This window comes from Heterocephalus glaber, unplaced genomic scaffold (genome assembly GCF_053883595.1).
Source record: "Heterocephalus glaber isolate CG9 unplaced genomic scaffold, H.glaber_assembly_v1.0 deba00000122, whole genome shotgun sequence".
In the NCBI taxonomy this organism is placed as follows: Eukaryota; Metazoa; Chordata; class Mammalia; order Rodentia; family Bathyergidae; genus Heterocephalus; species Heterocephalus glaber.
Genome location: NW_028258138.1, coordinates 64,394,866 through 64,414,040, shown reverse-complemented (window position 1 = coordinate 64,414,040; position 19,175 = coordinate 64,394,866). Strand labels below are relative to the sequence as shown.

Here is a 19,175-nt window from a genome sequence, read left to right as displayed (position 1 = left end):
GTTTCCTAAACTCTGAAAATTCCTAAGCTTCTTCTCTTGGTGCTTTCTATATATAAGTTCAAAAAACAGCTTTGGGAGAATTTCAATAAGCAATTCTAAAGAAATCTTTATTTTTTTCCAAATAAATTCTTGTAGAATTCCGTTTTTCCCCTGTTTTTTTCCAACTTCTGATCCTATTATAGCTCTTTCCAGCAATGCTAAAACCCAGCCGGTCTGGAGATTAATATGACCAGACATACCATGAATTTTTTAAATCTCACAAGTCCCAGTTTCTCCTTCATCAATCAAATATAGGTTGTGTGTGTTGCAGTATATTATCATAAGTCTTCCCTAAATTCTTTTTTTCTTCCTTTTTTTGTCTCACTGTCCTCTAAATTATTCCTAAATGCTTCCTATTATAAAAAGGTAGAAGAACCTGAAGAACAGAGAAAGAAAATGATTTGATGGAAGTTGGAAAGAGAAAGCATACTAGGAAAAAGAGGAAACCAATGAGGATATGGAAAAAGTAGTGATTTCCTTTTCTCCTACTCCCTCCAGACCCCTTTTAGGTTTTGTTTTGATACTTTTATTTAACCTAATGCCCTCAAATGACCTAGTCCTAGAAGTTTGTTCCTAGCAACCTGTACAGCACGTCTTCTATTTTCCCAGCAGACTGAACTCTCCTCTCCGGAGAGTTCTCCCAAGCCCCTTATTCATAGACTCGAAGATTTGAACCAATTGCCATTAATTCCATGTACACTTTATACCATGCTGGCATGGAGAGTGTTAATAGCTGATGTAATTCTGAAAGAACTTAAGCAACAATTTGGTTTTACTTTATTATCATTCAAAATATAAACAGGTAAACTACATGTTGAATTCATTAAATTCTTCCTGCACTGTTTAGAAATATGAAAACTGCATTTTTTAAAAGGGGACTGATTGGTGTCATGTACGTATTTGTTCATTTCTGTTTATGCAAGATAATAAGAGTATTAACATGGAAGAGGAATAATGGTATTTATAATTTCATCACTACTGTTTATATAAGATGAAAATGTCTGAAAAGAAATGGGGAGAGAGTACTTGCTGCTCTCTATATACATTAAATTACTCTATTTTTATTGATAAGGCATGTGAGAAGAAAAACAAGTTTAACAACCTAAAGAAAAGTTAATATTCTTTAATTCATATTCACTAACATTAACCTAGGGTGGCTAGGTTCAGAAAATGAAGCACTAAAATGTAATGGAGGGGCTACCTCCTTATAAAGGAAAATGAGCGCCAGAGACATGTGCTTTACTAAATCCTCTCTGAGACTGAAACTGCTTGAGTAAGATTATGGTCCTCTATTGAATGCTGAAGTTTCTATCCTAGGGAATGGTAAGTGACATCAGGAAGACCAGTGACTTATAATTTGCCTGTATCTTGAGATATGCTTCCTAGGGCCTGAAGCCCCATTAAAGATTCCAAAAAAAAAAAAAAAAAAGATACTTTAGGTCAGATTTTAAGAATCCATTTCAAAAATTAAATAGTTCTAGGTAGACTTTTATAATATTTCTATGGTAGTTTCAAAAAGAAAGATCTGGGACTAGAGAAGAGGTTTCTTAGGATGTACATTTAGGATGTCAAATTAGCTGAATTGTTAATATAATCCATAAAAGGTCAAGTCATTCATGAGGGTTTAATGATTATCACAGGGCAACTGAGGGAAAAAAGCAAATGAAGATAAACAGGAGTTGTTTTGTGCTGGTTATTATATTTATGATATTTTTCTCAAGTGAAAATGGAGGCATAAATTCTTTCAAAAGAGTGAATTAGAGTGGAAGGTCCTTGAGGGAAGGAGCAGAACCTCCTTCACAAAGTAATAAGTAATAGGTTCTAAAAAAAAATCTGCTAAATTAATGAATGGCTCCATTTAAAAATAATTTTCATATTCTCCTTTATCTAAACCAACTATCAAGGTAAGTTTAGGAACTTTACTAGGCTCAGTTAAGAAAGAGTTGATTTTCAACAAGGACATAAAGTCATTAATTTTTGTAATTCATTCTTTTTAATCCCCATTCACATTCCCAATTCTGTTCACCCCATATTGTATTGTTAATGGAACTAATCCTGTATGAAAGTGATGGGGTATGAAGCCAGAAAGGTAGTGAGATGTGTATTGTATTGGGCCTTATAGCCCCTAGTAAGGGTTTTGGGATCTCAACCATCGAAGAGCCTGAAAAATTCTAATGGGTAGGAGGAAATGGATAGGAGATTGCTGTTGAAATCACAGCAACCCTGTCATTGTAGGATGACCGGATGAGGCAATTTCCACTGAAGGCTGGAAGTATGGATTTAGTAGCTTGATTTAGGCTATATGTCAAATATGACATTCCCAGCTAGTGTAAATAAAGGCAAACTGTGCCTCACTGAACTTTCCATTTGTGCCTTATCACCAGTTTTACCAACCTGACAGTCCCATTTGGCAGCCATACCTAAAAGAAGCTCAAAGAATAGTAGCAAGTGTGCTTTAGAAATTTCAAAAGATCTCCAGTTCCAACCATAAGCTTTAAGACGATTAAAACAAGAATTTTAAATATTAGGTAGATTTTCATTTGTATTAATTGTTGCTATGCTAGGAATTATAGAATTCCCGGGCACTTAATGATGTGTGCTTAAGTCACTTTGCAGAAGAATTAGAGGTTGAAAGTCCACACAAGATGTACACTCTCTGTGATCAAGTCCTAACAAAGCAAGCCAATTTACTGCATGTCCTTTTGAGAAGGGAGAGATGTGATAATTTTCCTAAAATGGGACATTCAGAAGAGGTCATTTTCTTGTCTGTTTTTATCTAAATCTTTTAAACCCTGAAGCCATGTACTAGTAGAACTGAGGGAAATAGCCTAGAATTTTTCTTGTCATTTACAGAGATGACAGACTTTAAAATCTGATGGCTTTTTCAAAAGCTTCTAACAAGACCTAGAACTTGCCTGGCTCCATTTATCTAGCCAAGAGACATTTTTATGATTTATCCATAGAGGTTTTTAGAAGAACCTTACATATACTGTCTAAATTAATGATATTCCTTTCTCTTTCCATGACAAAAAGCACTCTACACTATATACATTATGCTAAAGGTTTTTTTTTAAACATGTGGACATATTCTATAAAAGCATTTTCAGTTTCATCATGTTGACAAGCTGATTCTATTAAATCACCCACCATCATCATGTTCACTTTTTTTCTTCTTTTTTGAAAAGTTAGAAAACAGTGATCACAGAGTTTTCAAGGCATTCACTTTGGCTAAAATAAATCCAGAAAAACATGAGTCTGTTCCTTGAACTGGAAAGAAAGATATGTCATTCTCTCTTCAGTCTTTCTCTTAAAACTACTTAGGATAAGGAAGGAGGCCATAGCTCTTTTGAAAATTTTTCCAGAAAACTGAGATTTTTAAAATGTTCTGAACATAGATCAAATGTTTCTACCTCATTATTTATTATGTATTATTATTTGTTACTTAAAATAGGCAGTGCAAAACATTGAATGAATGACATGAAAGGGTTTCATTCAAAGATTTTTGACTATACACCCTCAGATATATTGCTATTCAATAATATTTTAGAGTCACGCTGCTGTTTTGAATTAGGGCAGAAATATCCCTACTCCTCCCAACCCTGTGCTTTCCTTACTGAGAGAGAATAATCATATGATCACGCTGCTGCTGGATCATTTAAAGCATTGAGTAGAAGTGTGAAATGAGAGAAAAAATGCCCAGTATGGGGTTAATTAGCTCTGTGGAGTTGTGGGTGGGTCACTTCCTCAGGACCAAATCATGCAGGAGGAACTATGCATATGCAGACTTACAGAATAAAAAGAAAGACATAAACCTTCAGACTCTGGGGCACAAATTGATTGGAAACAAGAAAGGAAGTCTTATGTGCTGTGAGTCCTTTGGGCTCCATTGGTCAGAGACAAATGGTCTTCCCTTAAAGTGTCTGGTACAGGCCACTGTCAGACACTGAAAATAAATCCATGGTTTAAGAAAGCCCTGGCAAAAGTGACTATTTTTTTTAATTTACCTCTGTTGATCCTTTATAAATTAATATCTTCTCAGTTTCCTTTAATGTGCCTTATTTTCCAGGTCTTATCTTGGAAACAACCTAATTTCTTCCTTAAAGCATGGGTGAAGAATCTTTTATGATTTCATCATTGTGTCTCACAGACTGCTACTGGTTCCCTGCCTGCGGAGATCAGTTCAGCTATAGTTTGGCCTGAGGGATTCCTACTAGGTTGTTTACAGCCTAATCTTTTCATGAAGTGGGAGGTGAAAGAGCACACAGAAAACATTCTCAGTTCCTAGATCCTTAATAGGTGACTACAAGAATTCAGATGTTTACAAGGAAATCTCACCAGCCAGGTTTTCCAGGACAGAAAGGCATTGTAAAATCTCATTGAGAACTTGCTAACAAAAACCAGGAACCAATGGACATAAACCATAAGAAAAACACTTTCGATGAATATGTTAATTAAGTTTCAGTGCAAACCATTTGTGTTTTTTTGTTTCTACCCAAATTACCCTGACATTATTTAGAAGAAACTTCATAAAGTATATGGACAGAAAGTCCCAAAATGTTCATAACTTTTGAAAGGAAACATATGATGTATGCATATTTCTATAGATATTTTTATTTGATCTCAAATGGGGAAGCAGATGAACAGCTGGAGAATTTAAAGAGTCTGGGACAGAACCCACTACCACCACCACCCTCTCCCCCCACACAAACACCAAATATTTCCCTCATTACCTGTAAAATAAACTTGAATGTAGATCTTGCAATGACAGTTAAGAAAATGCAAATTCCTTTAAGAGGAAGTATTAAAACAATTGCATTAATACATTTTTAGAAAACTGAGAGAAGGTTGTGGTTGGGGAGGATAGAGAGCTGACTGAGAATGTCTCCAAAGAAACAGTCCCAGTCACTTTTGTTCCTTTTTCTTTAGCTGCCTGATGATAGGGATGTGGATGTGGAAATAAGAAGAGATGGAAGGAGGGAGACGGAATAATAAGCTTTATGAATTCTAATAACCCATGTTATCAGCTTATTGTGTCACAGCTTTTCAAAATTCAAGTTGCTAGTTAGCTTGACAACATTGCTGTTCAGTTCATTCCTGTCATTTGAAAAACATAAGCAATGGCTACATGCACCACCCATTATCCTAGTGAGGTTGTCAAAGTTAGCTTTATGCTGACTTTATTTTCTGTAGTTCTACTGAACAAAATGTTTCTTTTGAAAGGTTTTAGACCTCTATCCTCCCAACTCCTGATCACAGTAATAATCAACCTCAAGAAGTCATTAGTGAAAACTAGAACAATCTCCTATAACAAGTAGATGCAGAGAAATTGGCATAGTTTGTGTCTTTGATTTGTGTTCTTATAAAAATAATGGGTTGCAAGATAAAACTACATTTTTCTCTCTCTGTCTCTTTTTTAACTGGATCTTTAGAAGTTACACTGGAGCTGAGGTTTTGTTGTTTCCCCCCCCCTTACAAAGGTGGAATAATGCTCAAAGGTTTTAATAACCAAAGTCCATCTTTAGAAATAGCTTTCTTCTATAATGTACTGCCAATTTATTATGTGTGTGTATTTTGACCTTCCTGCTTTGGGCTGCCTGTTGATTGGTACATGTTAGTGCTTTGCTTATAAGAGTTGGGCAATAGTTCAGTGATCCAGTCCAAATCTGGGCCATAGATAGAATGGGCTCATCTTCTATTTAAGAAATGTGGCAAACTGCTTTAAATGCATTTAGTTCAGACAAGGTCATTGAAACTGTTCATCTGACCCTGTGTGCTGTATGTAATGGACACTTCTACTGAGCTCCAAAGCTGCAAGGTAAAAGGACAAGAAAGCCAGTAACTTGCCACCCTGGCTAGAGCTTCTCCGGGAGTCTGTTATTGGATTTGCATTCTTAATCATATGGGGCCCACGTTGGTCATTTAAAGGAGTTGTTCTATGGTTCTTTTGCTGTCTTTGAAGATAGTCCTGGGAATAATAAAAGTGAGTTCTTATATACTGAACTTTTTCTAACTTTTTCTTTAATTGGAAATTGAGTTTATATGCATAGTCAGTACCAAGTTTATGAAATATTCAGCTAAATTTCTTAGATGTAAACTAATAAATTGTTAAAATGTTTTCCTCTAGCTAATCATTATGTCAAAACTATAATAGATTCATGTACATTTTTCTCCAATTTTATTTGTGTCATATGCACTTGCCAAACTGAAATGGTATAGAAGTACCATATACAGTATTTTGAATTTAATAGCTATCTGTATTGCCTAATCCTTTTTTAATTTTACAGTGTATTTTACTAACCTGTGGCTCTGTATAATTTTTAGGTTTAACATGTTATAGGACTTTGTAGAATCATATGGAGCAAATCAAGTCTAGAGAGGTTATTGAATTCATCCCCCTGACTGGAGAAAGAACTGCATTTATTCCATACTAAATAGATAAAGATCTTTCCTATCTTTAAAGAGCTATGAAGAAAGAAATTTTCTAACTTCTCTTACCAATCTATTTGATTATTTAGCACTTTCATATTTAAAATGTTCCTCTTAAAGTCTTAAATTCTTCACTGGACAGTTTAATATCATTTTGCCTTAGGACAAGAATGCTGATCATTATCCTCTTTGTAAACAGAAAACTATGACAAATATACATTAGCTCTTTTTTCCCTAAGCTAAATTATCCCATTAAAAAAATTTACTTTTGCTCTTATAACTCTTTTCAGTGGCACAGGGGACTATTTTAAAAACTTCTGTCATATATGATGTCTCTGAGAAAGGCACTGCATATTTTAATTTCACCATGCTGATGTGGAAATAGCCACAGCTTGTTCATTATATCCTGATGGACAGAGCATTTGTGTTCATTTAACCTTGAGGTTTAAACTTGTTCCCAAAAAAGTAACTGACTCATAGCATTGGCTAGAGCCATGAATAAAGAGCATCAGTTTTCCTAATCTTTAAGCTCATCTTGCCCTCACTCCTAAAATGCACTAAAATTAACTTTTCCTTGACCTCTCTCTGGTGCTATTTATTTACTGATTTAACAACTTTTTTTTCTATCATCTTTGTCTCCTAAAATAGATGGACGGCATTTATTCAACAAACATTGGAGTGTCATGCTGTGTTTAACACACTATGCTAGGCTTTGAGATTCAAGTGTGAACTGTTAGCAAAGGCTCAGAGACATAGATGTTCTCACATGCTCAGGGAGGAGGAAATGGGCTGTCACAGTATATAAAGAAACAATGGAGGAAAAACAATTTTAAAAACTGGAGAGATGGGGTGGAGCCAGATTGTGAAAAGCCTTAGATTCTCTTAAACATCTAGGAGGTAGTGACAGAATGAAAGTAACTTTTTCCAATCTATATTACAGAACACTCTTTCCAAATCTTTAGAACAGACTTTGCCCATGTTGTCCTCATGATTTAATAGCTACACATCATTAGGTACAAGTACCGACTTAATTTATATATTTTGATATAACTTTAGTGATGTAATTTTGCTTGTTGTATTGTTTTTAAACCATTTGAGGGAACCATTTGAGTAAAGAGAGTCTTCTGTTCACACTGATCTGAATGTTTCTTTCTCCCTCCTGCTGTGCTCATATTTATTCCAAAGCCCTCTGTGCCGCTAATATGTTACTTTCTGTGTTTATACACCAAGTAAACTTGGGATAAGCTTGCCCTGTAATAGGCATAATCTCTTTGTACCAAACGACATTAATGGTAGATTGTGAGCAGAATTACAACCAAGTGCCTCTGATTAGACCACCTGATAGCATCACTCGGATGCTTCAGAGTCACCTAAAGAGTATCAATTTACTGTTGAGTCAAAGATCATAATACATCAATCCTTCTGAAATCTATAAAGCTACAACCTCAGGAATTTGAGATATGGAGAGAAAAGTTATTTGAAATCAGATTATAAAGTCTTCCTAAAAATCATAATGCTAAAGGTTTGGGTCTATTTTAGGAGCTAAAATCATGCTAAATGTAAAGAGAGGTAAGGCCCTAACCACCCCTCCCAGCACTACAGCTTTCTAGTTTCTCAGGCCCCTGTACCTGTAAGAATCAGGAAGGGTAGGAAGACTTGTGCAAGGTGGAGTGGAGTGTTAACATTGTATCTTGGCAATGTCTCAGTTTCAGAAATAGTCCCAGGCCTACTTGCTGAACTTCGGTTTTAAAATCCTCTCTCTCTATTGATCATTATTTTATTCATCATCTAAATTGTTGAATGTAGACATCTTTCAGGGTTGTAATCATAGCATCTTTATGATTCCTTTATCATTCGTCTGAAAATGAATCCAAAATAATACGATCTTGAAAAGCAGACCTTAAGGTATGAATGACCATTTGTGGCACACATAGTCTTTTATGACTGGCTAAAAGAAATGAAAATACCTAAGAAACTTATTCATAAGAGATGCTAAAAGAACTAGTAGGAGACTGTGAATGCTCTGTATGAACATTTGAATAAGCTTTGTCTGACTTTAACTTGTAAACTTTTGCTAGATTAGAGAATTAAAAACTCCTGAAACCAAGATGTATGAAATGTCATTAAATCTAGCACAAAATTTCTTGAATATGTCAGATAAAGGAAATCATATATCCAGAGTGAAGATGGAATATCAGTTGACAAGAATCTACATAGCACTTACTCTGAGGCATATGAATCTAAAAATCCAATAATGTCTTACCCTTTGAAAATACTGGAAGTTGGAAATGTATTAGGAAAATCGGTAAAAATTTTCTTCCTACTATTTGGAATGATTCCCACATAAGAATTCAATACAATACTTCTAGAATATTAAAGAGATATTAAAACATCTCTACCTGTAGAAAACAAAAATATAAACTCACCTGACTTCTAAAGAGAGCAGTGGAATAAAATAGATTGGGAAGATTAAAAACAAGTCCTTTTGGCCCACCTTTTACCAAAACACTTTAAGCTAGGTAAATGTTGAACTTCAGTTCATCTAAATTCCTCAGGTCTGTCATCAGTTCTGTGACACATTCTAATGTTCTGAATCATTTGTGGTGAATAAGCTCTCCCTTTTCTTCTTATAGTGCTTAAAGTAACCAATTTTGTGAGTTATGATTACTTATTTTTAAAAATTGAACTATTGTTGTTTTCTCTTAGCAAAGTTGTCTATCACCCAGTGAGTCCCAAGTGTAGAAAAGCCCTTGGCCAGTAACATTGCCTACGCTTGGAGTTAGTTAAAAGGAATGAGAGACTGACAACCCAGATTCCGTTTTTAACCCAGCCAGATACCTCAGCTGGCAAGCGGCTCAGCGCCCTCACCATAAAATGGGTATAATAATAGCTTTCCTTACCACTGTGAAATATTTAGAATGCAATCAAGCCAAACCTGTCTCCTTCCAAAGAAAAGCTTAAACCACCCTGCATAATCCTGAATGAGCCCAGATTTTAAAGGGAAGCATAAAATGGGAAACACCTAGAGGTAGTATAATTTAGTGGTTAAAAAAAATGTAGACTTTGGAATAATACAAACTTACATGCTAGCAGCTGTGTGATTTGAGACTAAATTTTTTAAATCCCCCCTCCTAATAAATTGTAAATAACAGTATTTTCTTAGTGAGGATTAGATGATATAGTGTACCAATGCTTCTTAAACTCTTCCACTTGGATTATCCTCAAGATAGTGATCTGAGTGCCTGCTGAGACATCGCCAGACACAGTGGACTTTTCAGTGAGGCCTCATTTGTCGCTTTGAAAATACATACAAATTTTGCTTTCTACTCTGTAGTATATTCTTATGTTTCACCAAATTGGAAATTCTACAAGGACAAGACAGAATCTATTGTGTTTCTTCTATAACATCCAAGAAACAGTTATTGGCTAGAAGAATGAATTACAATAAGAATTTAAGTTGCCCGCAAAGAAAACTGATCCTCCAGGAAGTCAGGCATGTCTTAGTAATTCTGTAGCTTTGGGCACTCCATGTTACACTCTCCATACCCTAGGTATACACAGAGTCAAACTGAAGAAGCTTTTACTTACCAAGATGCCTGAAACCATATAAGGTACTCAGTAAATTTTAGTAACTCTTTTTATCATTATAATTTCTCTGCTCCATGCTTCTCTACCATAGTATAGGTATGGATCTATGGACAATTTAAAAAACAAATTATAAAAGGCTTCGAAGATAGGCTCCTGAGAGGCATTAAAGAAGCCCACGTGTCTCTGAGCACACATGCTCACCCACTTAGAGCTCTATTTCTTACATGTCTTCCTTACTTCTGGCTTCAGCCTGTTGTGTTTTGTTAAAACTTCCTGAGGGCAATGAGCAGTGAGATTTAAAAAGGGGTTTTCTACTCTCCCTCAAGGTCAGGGGTAAGTAACCTGGGATTCGTAAATGAATCTTCATGGAGTCTGGGAATTCCTTGAAACTTGGTATTTTTGAGGAGTTTTTCTGAGGGAGGGATTTGCATAGGAATCTGTTTTTCCTTTTTTTTTTTTTTTTTTCTGGTACCGGGAATCAAACTCAGGACCTTGTGCTTGTGAGTCAGCCGCGGTGCCACTGAACTAAATCCCCCGCCCCTTGCATAGGAATCTGTATCACCTCCAAATGTTGGAAACCACTGCTACAAAAATTGTGTAAATTGAAAGTAGAAGTAACTAATCTTTAAAATTACAAGTAGTAATACTTTTAGTTCCTTGAATACTGACATTGTATAACAATTTCTACTTGGAAATCATGAGGCTTAGACTCCACTGTAAGTTACCTCTTTTGCTTATCTCTTTGCATAAGCCCCCACCATTATGTTTTAATGCCCTGAATTATTTGGCCTTTATAGTTTGATATTCTCTACTCTTTTACATATCTCTGTGTTGATCCTAGCATGCTTATTGTGAATGTTTTATGGAAAGCTCTTTGAATTTTAGATAAAAATAATTTACAGACATATAAGGTGAATATCTTTGAAATAGAAAGGGCATATATCTATAACATAACAATTTGAACTGAACAAAAGTAAATCTCTGCAGATTAATACATATTCTTAAATTTTAAACACGTATTGTAATGCAATCAAGAAGTAGGAGTCTTTTGATGTTAATGAACATTTATGAATTGTATAAATCTGTGAGATTAAATCTTAGTCTTAGTATTAAATTTGGGATCAGTATTATTGGTTTGCATTAATATATAAGGACAATTACATTCAAACAAATCTTCAATTTAACTTGGTTTTAAATTGTGTTAGACTGTGACATATACTGTGATTTTTCTCTTCATCTTGGATTCCTGTCATTGACAGCCTGTGTGTCATTTGACATCCGGAAAGATCATTTTTCATTCCATACCTTGTTTGTATTAGTCAATTTAGGTACACTTTACATTGATCTCTTTTGATCACATCAAAATTAATTTTGACTAATTTCATGAATAAAATGTCCATTGAAATTTAGAAAAAGTTACATGTTTAGACATATGAATATAAATACTAAGTATAGTCAAAAGAGCATAATATATTACTGAAAGTTATTGGATTTATAACATGCCATAGAAAAGTGGAAACTTAACATATGTTTTAGAAAATTGCTAACCATATTTTTTTTTTCTCCTGAAAGGTTGAGAAAGAAAGCAACCTCAAAAAAGTGGTGGAGAGGGGGTTAGAGAGAAAAAAGAAAGAAAAAAAGGAGAGAAGGAAACAGGGGAAAAGTAAGAAAAGATGCTTGAGCTCAATAGTTGGGTATCTTGACTTGTAGAAAAGACAAAACTTAGAGCCTTCAAGTAGCAAAACTTAGAGCCTTCAAGTCTTTGAATACTAGTTTTTATTTTGTGTTTCAAATTTGAACAAACTTTCAATAAATCATATACATAATCTGATTATCTTGCTTAAACTTTCATTAAACTCATCAATTTTGTGAAACAATTTGAAAGCATGGGAGACCCCCAAACTCTCTTACGTTAGCATGTATCATGATCCAGGCTGCAGATTTTCTTAACTCTTCTCATCCCGGTAGGGGACCACCACCCTTCTCACCTGAATGTACTTGGGCAGGTTTCACATTGTCCATGCACAGGAAGCCAGTTCTTTGGAAATTTCTACAGTGATGACGTTGTCCAGAAAACTTGATGGAAATGAAGTCTCTATAACTGCTAGTTTTCTGCTTCAGCCTTTTTCAGTACAAAGTTATTTTATCAGGTCTTTCTACTTGACCACCTTTAATGAAGTTTATTTTGCATATTTTTGGATGCATTCTGTGAGTGGTTAAAAATCATCGTATCAGAGAGACAAGAATTCAATCAGTATGTGTGAAGTCCTTGATATGTTATAGTGGGGACTTAACTAGGATAACTTGATTTATTTTTCTCACTCCGATTATTTGGCTCATTAATTTCTTACAAATTTTTTGTTACCCTGTTTGTTTCCTTCTATAAGAAAATCCATCAAAATAACGGTGGACAGACCAGTCCTATGATAAGTTGTTTGGCATATGATTTAAAGATTCTAAAGGAGAATTTTTAGATTTTAAATATAGAATGGGGAAATGTTAATCTCCACTCCTACTATGCCTATAATTTTTATCATTAGAGATGAGATTGCAGGCACAAACACTGCAGTTTAAAATCACTTTGTCATATTACTTCCTACTAGGCTGGTGAGATGGGTGGAGGAGGCAGGATCAGAGTGGGAAGCCAGGACACTGAGGCCAACTTGGCCAAGTTCTCAGTGTTACTGAAGGTCAGCAACCCATGGACGTGCCAAGCTGTCTGGAGGATCTGTGAGGAATTTATGCTACTGAATTTACCATTAAAGAACCAAATTTTTATTAGGATTTAACTTGTCTTTGCCAAAATTGGCTAAAGTTGATGAGGTCCTATGTGTAAGCACAGCTTTTACCTATTTTAGTTAGTGCTCCCCATTAGAACTTTTTGCAGTGACAAATGTTCTGTTTCTGTGCTGTCCAGTAAGGCAGCCACTGACCACATGTGGCTGTTGAGCCCTTGGAATGTGATTAGTGTGACTAAATTTAACTAAATGTTTAGGTTTTTCCATTAAATTTTCAAGAATTTAAATTTTTAAAAAGTAATGGACTGGTGGTTGTTGTGTTGGACATTATGGTTCTAGAACAGATACGTTCTGACACAGATCAGAATCAAATTGACTATGAAAGATCTTGGCATTCCTTGTGCTGGGAAGTACTGTGTCAGTTGTCATAGCAAGGGTCACAGCTTTGGAAATTTTATGTGAGGCTGAATCTCTTTTATTTTGAGCTACAAGTGACAAAATGGTCTCCATTGAGAAAAAAGAGTTCCACTGACACTTAGACTTGTTTTTCTTTTCCCCACTGTATCATTTAGTTTTGTGTTTAATTCCTTGGTTTTTTTCTTTGTTTTTCAGTTCCTTGACCATCAGTTTGTCACCTGCCCCTTCTCTTTATGTAAGTAAAAGTGGTTTATTTACCTTTTAAAAAGTTATGTCAGATTTGGGGAATTTTGGTCTTTATTGACATCTTTGCTAGCTGACTTGGCCTCTAGCATTTGTTTGGTGTGTGTTAGCTTCTTTCGTGTTTGGAGTTGAGGCTGTTGGTAGTAGTGGTATGTTACCATCCAGGTGGGAGCTGAAAAGACCAGCAGCCCAAGCTCCTGTTCCTATATAGACTGCCCTGTACTTGGCCATGTTGCTAATTTCAAAGGTCACTGCTCTTCTAAACTGCGGCTTACGTTTTTCTATCAGTTATCAGCCATGAGTTGGGCTATCAGTGAGTGCACAATTATTTATTCTGCAGTTACTCACCTATCTATAGATCCAACAGTTTTTAATTTTAACTCCTAGATCAGAGATGTCTTTTTACTAAGGAGTATAAGACAGAAAATTGAATAGACTAAATTTTTGTGCAAAATTTTTAAAGTTGGGGGAGATTAAAAGAAATCTAGGATTCATATGTGCCAATAGGCATATAAAAGATACCATTGTATTTTAGAAAAAAATGAGAAGTTATTTGGGAAAAAAACATTTGATTTTAAGTGAAAAAATTTTTTATTGTTGTTATTATTAATAGAACCAAACCAGGCTAAACTGCTAGGGTTTGGGTTTGAATATATATTACTCTGAGTTTCTTGAAAGAGGTTCTGGGGCAGCAAAACCAAAAGATCAAAGTCAGTACAAGAGACACTGCCCAAGAAATCCTACAGTGAGTGACAGTCACCTGATGTGATAAATAATCATCAGCATCCTTCTGGCTGCATCTCACCCTCTGATGCATATTGTCCATTAAAAATTATGTCTTATTTCACTGACTCTTTACTCCAAAGTATTTCATGTGTTGTAATCATCTGTACAAAGAGGAGGTTAGCATGGCTTTTTTCCTTATGTGTAGCTTCCACTAATATTCTTAGGAGCTAATAGCAAATATATTTAGGGGACCTGAGTCCTCCAAAGGATTTTAAGGCTAAAGTCTAGTTTGACATTTTATTTGACAGAGAAAGGCTGGTGCTATATGTAATGCATTCATACAGCAGGGGTGGGTCCTACCTTCCCCTGACACGTCTTGTTATTCCCTGTTCTTGATGTTGATAGAGTAGGTCTGTTAAGGCTTTGGAAGATGTCAGTGTGCATACTTATTGTTACCACTTTATTTATTTACATCCTTCTCCTCAGTTACCCAGCACTGCATATTTCTAGTCTTCTGACTGGCAAATCATTTTTTGTTACAGTTCTTTTGTGTAAAACCAGTTCACATAATAGCTCTGTGTTAGACAAGGCATTAATCCTCACATCACCAGAATGAGTCAGCACCATGCACTCCTGCCTGCACAGCTCAGCTATTATGACGTCAGTGCTTGAGGGCAAGCTTCAGACACAAGCAGTATGAGAGACCTGTGTCACCTATTAAAAATCGAGGAGGAGAACTTTGAGATAAAAGATATAATTGAAAGGCTGTGTCTGGCTCATAGAAAAATGTAAAATTGATTCTGTGCTGCATCAACCATCAGTCAAGCAGCTTCTTGAGAGATGGAATTTTTTTAACCAGATATAAGAGGAGGGCAAAGACCTATGGTAACTTGATAATCCGTTCATATACTCATGACCTTGTCCCACCCTGGGACATAGTTCATGCTTGCTTGAATTTTTCCAAATTCTGAGGTTGCTTTTATGCCAGCAAGGTGACGGTCCTGCTGTCCTCAAATGCCCTGTGGTTGTGGCTGATGGCTTCAGGGATTGAGCCTCAGAGGCCCATCAGAAAAAAAGGAACCATTTCTTGCAAACAGATCAGAACATTATCTCACCAGTGCTTCTCACTCCAAGTGCCTCTTCAGTGGCCTTCTCTGGATAGGTGCAGAATTCAGCAGTTTTGACCTCCCTTAGGCACTACATTTAGTCCAATGTCCCAATCTGCATTTGACCCCAATTTCAATAGTAACTGAATAGCTGCCAGATTTTTCCCAAGAGTTTTCCTTTCAATTAGTCTTTTACAGAAACAAACAAACAAATAAAAAGGAATCCACCATAACCTACCGTGCTGTTTTGAAGCAGGTAGCAGAGAGTCATCCTATGTGGGAAACCCTGTTCTTATAAGTTAGGCCTCTCCACAGTTCAGACTGAGACACATCCTTTAGACAGTGCCTTTCAGTATTGAAAACCACATTGTAAATGGTGATAATTTACTGCCTTAGTGATATTCTCTGCTTTAAAAAAAGACATTCCGGGCTAGGGATTTAGCTCAGTGGTTCTGCCACATTCCCCACAAGCACAAGGACCTGAGTTCAATCCCCGGTACCAAAAAAAAAAAAAAAAAAAGACATTCCTCCATCGCAGCATCCATGTCCCTGCCTTACTCTTACCCCAGCCAATTAATCACCAGCCTCTTTGATAATCATCAGAAAATGCCTTACTGCTGGGCTCTTCCACCTTCATTAGATTGATAATAGTCTCCTACCATGCTTATAAAAGCTAATACTACTGTTTGGCTTAGTTTTGATTCATTATGCATAGATCTTTATTTTGTTTTCAGTTAACCAATGTTTATGGAAAACTTGTTACTATACTATGTTCTGGGAACTCCAAAATAAATAAGACATGATCCTTTTTAAAAAATGTTACAGTATAATAGGGGAGAAAAATAAGTGAATAAAGACTATCTTATGTGATAGGTGTAGGAGTGTAGGTACACCCAAGATGTATGAAGAAGAATGAGAAAGGAGTGCCCGTCTGCATGTGGGGAGGTGTCCAAGATGATTCTTAAAGTCAAAACAATGAATATCAGTATACCAGCTGGATAGAGGAGAGGTAAAAGGAAGAGGATTCATAATCAAGTAAAACATGAGAACATTTATAAAGTCAAGAGGCATCAAGTTATAGCCAGGTCCATAGGACTGATTGGTTTTGTGTTGCTGGAGCTCAGTAAGTTGATTAAAAGAGTAGCATAAGAGATGGAGGTGGGAAAGCAGGCAGGGGGAAGATCACAAAAGGCCCTTGTATACCATGCAAAGGAGTCCGGACTTCCTTCTTCAGGCTCAAAGAGATTTTAAAGAATTTAAAGAAAATTTACGTTTTGGAAAGAGCACTCTATTGTTGAGATGGCTGACTGAGAATAGGGAAACCAGGTCAAAGGTGAAAACCAAGGGCCCCAACTGTTCAGTTAGGTCTGGAGTAGAACAGAGAGGCTATTTGGGAGTATTGACATAGGCATTAACATTTGCAGAATTCCAGCATATCTTGGCCCACTGCATAAACCTGCCTTCTAGGAGAAAGGTTAATATGTTGAATGAGGCCAAATTTCAGACCAAAATACATCCTTATGGGAGCTTCACGGGAGAATCTCTCTCACCTTACTCTGAGCTGCTGGTCTCCAGGATTGTGCGTATCCTGCCCAAAGTAGGCATGAGGCAAGAGGAAAGGGAGCAGATAAGAAGAAAATGTTGCTTTTCTTTCACCTGAAAATCAAACCATTTCCTAATAATGTCTCCTTAAAGTCAGTTAATGCCCCAATTTCCTATTGTTTTCCCATTGCTGCTTTTTCCAAGCAGAATTTTCAAGCCATTGAACTGAATTGCAACTTATGCACAGCCCGGGTGTTGAAATAGTAAAGTATATTCATCCCTTCTCTCTGAATGAGAGTTCACCATAAGTGTGCTTTTCTCTTGTTCACTTTGGGCTTCCAGGACAGTTTAAAGGAAATGTTCAACAGCTTATGTCTCACGTACCCTGTTCGCGAGACAAACGGGAAGATTTGCGTGGGTGTGTTTAAGTCTTCTCTATATTGCTTCCTAGAGAAAGGTTTGAGAAGATGAACAAGATGGGGAGTAGGGACCTACTGAAAGCCCAGGTCTCTCAGTGACCTGAGTGCAGAACATAGGCTGGTGATCAGATGGTCAATTATGTGTTTGTCAAAACACAGTGGGCTGCATTCCAGATTGCCAGCTTTGGAGGCCCAGTTTCTGCCAACCAAATGTCATCTGGGAACATGCAACACTGGGCACTGTGAAGGAGTTTGAAATAGACCACGCCACAGCCAACCTACTGCCACTCTTATAGCACCAATATGGCATGCACAGCCGGGCCCCATGTTTCAGAGCTCAGGAATTCACTGTACTAAATTCAGGAGGTCAGATGGGTTCATGTTTTCAAAGCCTATGTTCTCTGCTTTGAACACTGTGACTTGCTGCTCAACAATTTCCAGGGGATTTTTCCAGTCCCCTGTCTGTGGAAACCACTCTTTTTGTGATGGTTATGAGAGCCTTGTAAATGTCCTGGAGGAAAAGGAAAAAAATAAACTTGCTCTGACAATGACTGTGATTCCTACAAGGGATTCCAACTCTTAGGAAATTACATTAAAGGTGCATAGCTTTTAAAATATCAGGAACCACCTTGGCAACTTATGAAAAGCAGAAGGGCTTTGCCTATTTTATAAAGTGATTTGCATATACCTGCATAAATAATGTCCCCACCTGTACTTTTATGCATTTAGGTTGAATAAATTAAATTCAGTGATCTTTAAAATATTCACTGTCTTTCATTGCTAAGACTCCATTTTCAGGACCCTTCTCTCTTTTTTTTTTTCTTGTAGTGGTAGTGGCTTATTTTTTTTTCCCAGCTAATTCAGAGAATCAAAACACTGTGCAGACCAGTCTACCACAGCCAGGAGTATCGTCTCCCGCTGCTTGAATTTCCCTTAGTTTTCTATCTATCGAGCCATGTCCCATATACTTTTCAAGCTAGAAAATGGAGGAATATATTACTAAGATGAAAGCATGGCACAAGATAGGATTAAGCTCTGCTACCTATATGTATATTCAGACTTTTCTTTCTTTGAGCACTGCCATAGCCCCTTCAGAAACAATCCAGCTACCTATCCCATAACAATTTTAAGTCGGGCCTTCAAACCGAAGCCTGGCTCAGTAGGCCAGTCTCAGCCACAGTCATTCCATAAGATATTATTAAGCACTTATTATGTACAAAGAATCATGTCTAGTGGAGAATTAAAACATAAATACAGGATATTGACCTTATTGTAAATGAATTTGAAATTGAGTTAGAAAAGAAGTTATACTGTGGAGTATTTTGTATGTTCATAAGACGGTAAATGTTGAAGTTGCACAAAGAATGATTTAGTCCAGGAGGAACTATAAGATTTCATTCTTGAGATCTTGAGAGCTAGAAATTTACATATAAATGTAAAATGTGATTCAAATCGATCTTTAAAAGTGGCTAGAATGCAAAAAAGATATGGAGAATGATATTTCAAACAAAAGCACTGGGATCTTTGAGCAGGTCTATAAGTAGCACTGTTCTTCTTCACCCAAATTCTAAACCCACTGAAAAATGAGACAAAAGAATTGATAGCTGGGGAATCAAAATTCTGTAAATGTTGGTTGAAGAGTATAGGAAAATGGGCTCACTGACTCCCTTCCCTTCACCATGAACTTTGAAAAACTTTCCTAAGGGATAATTTGGACCTTCATATAACCAATACTTTTCCAGGTCATAATTCCCACTAGTCTAAGTAGTAAAGAAGGGAGAATGAGGCTAAACTGTACTTACAAACTGATAGATCAATTCTATGTAAATGAGAAATATGGACCACAGGCTGTTTTACCAACAAGATGATTTGTTTCTATGGAGAAGTATAAGGAATGAGGCAAGAGGTAAACAGTGTTCAGAAAACTTGTT

General features: G+C 36.3%; 1 protein-coding gene across 46 annotated transcripts in view; it reads left to right on the top strand.

The window, feature by feature from the left end:
• Positions 1-19,175, top strand: part of Zbtb20 (zinc finger and BTB domain containing 20) — an 865,938-nt gene that overhangs the window by 677,357 nt on the left and 169,406 nt on the right. For 45 of the 46 annotated variants that reach the window (XM_021263367.2, XM_087208762.1, XM_004835685.4 and 42 more), the window contains one exon: positions 13,404-13,443. The exons of the other annotated variant lie outside the window; for it this stretch is intronic. The gene's annotated coding sequence lies outside the window, so the exon portion shown is untranslated. The remainder of the gene's footprint in view (positions 1-13,403; positions 13,444-19,175) is intronic. 46 annotated transcript variants of the gene reach the window in all.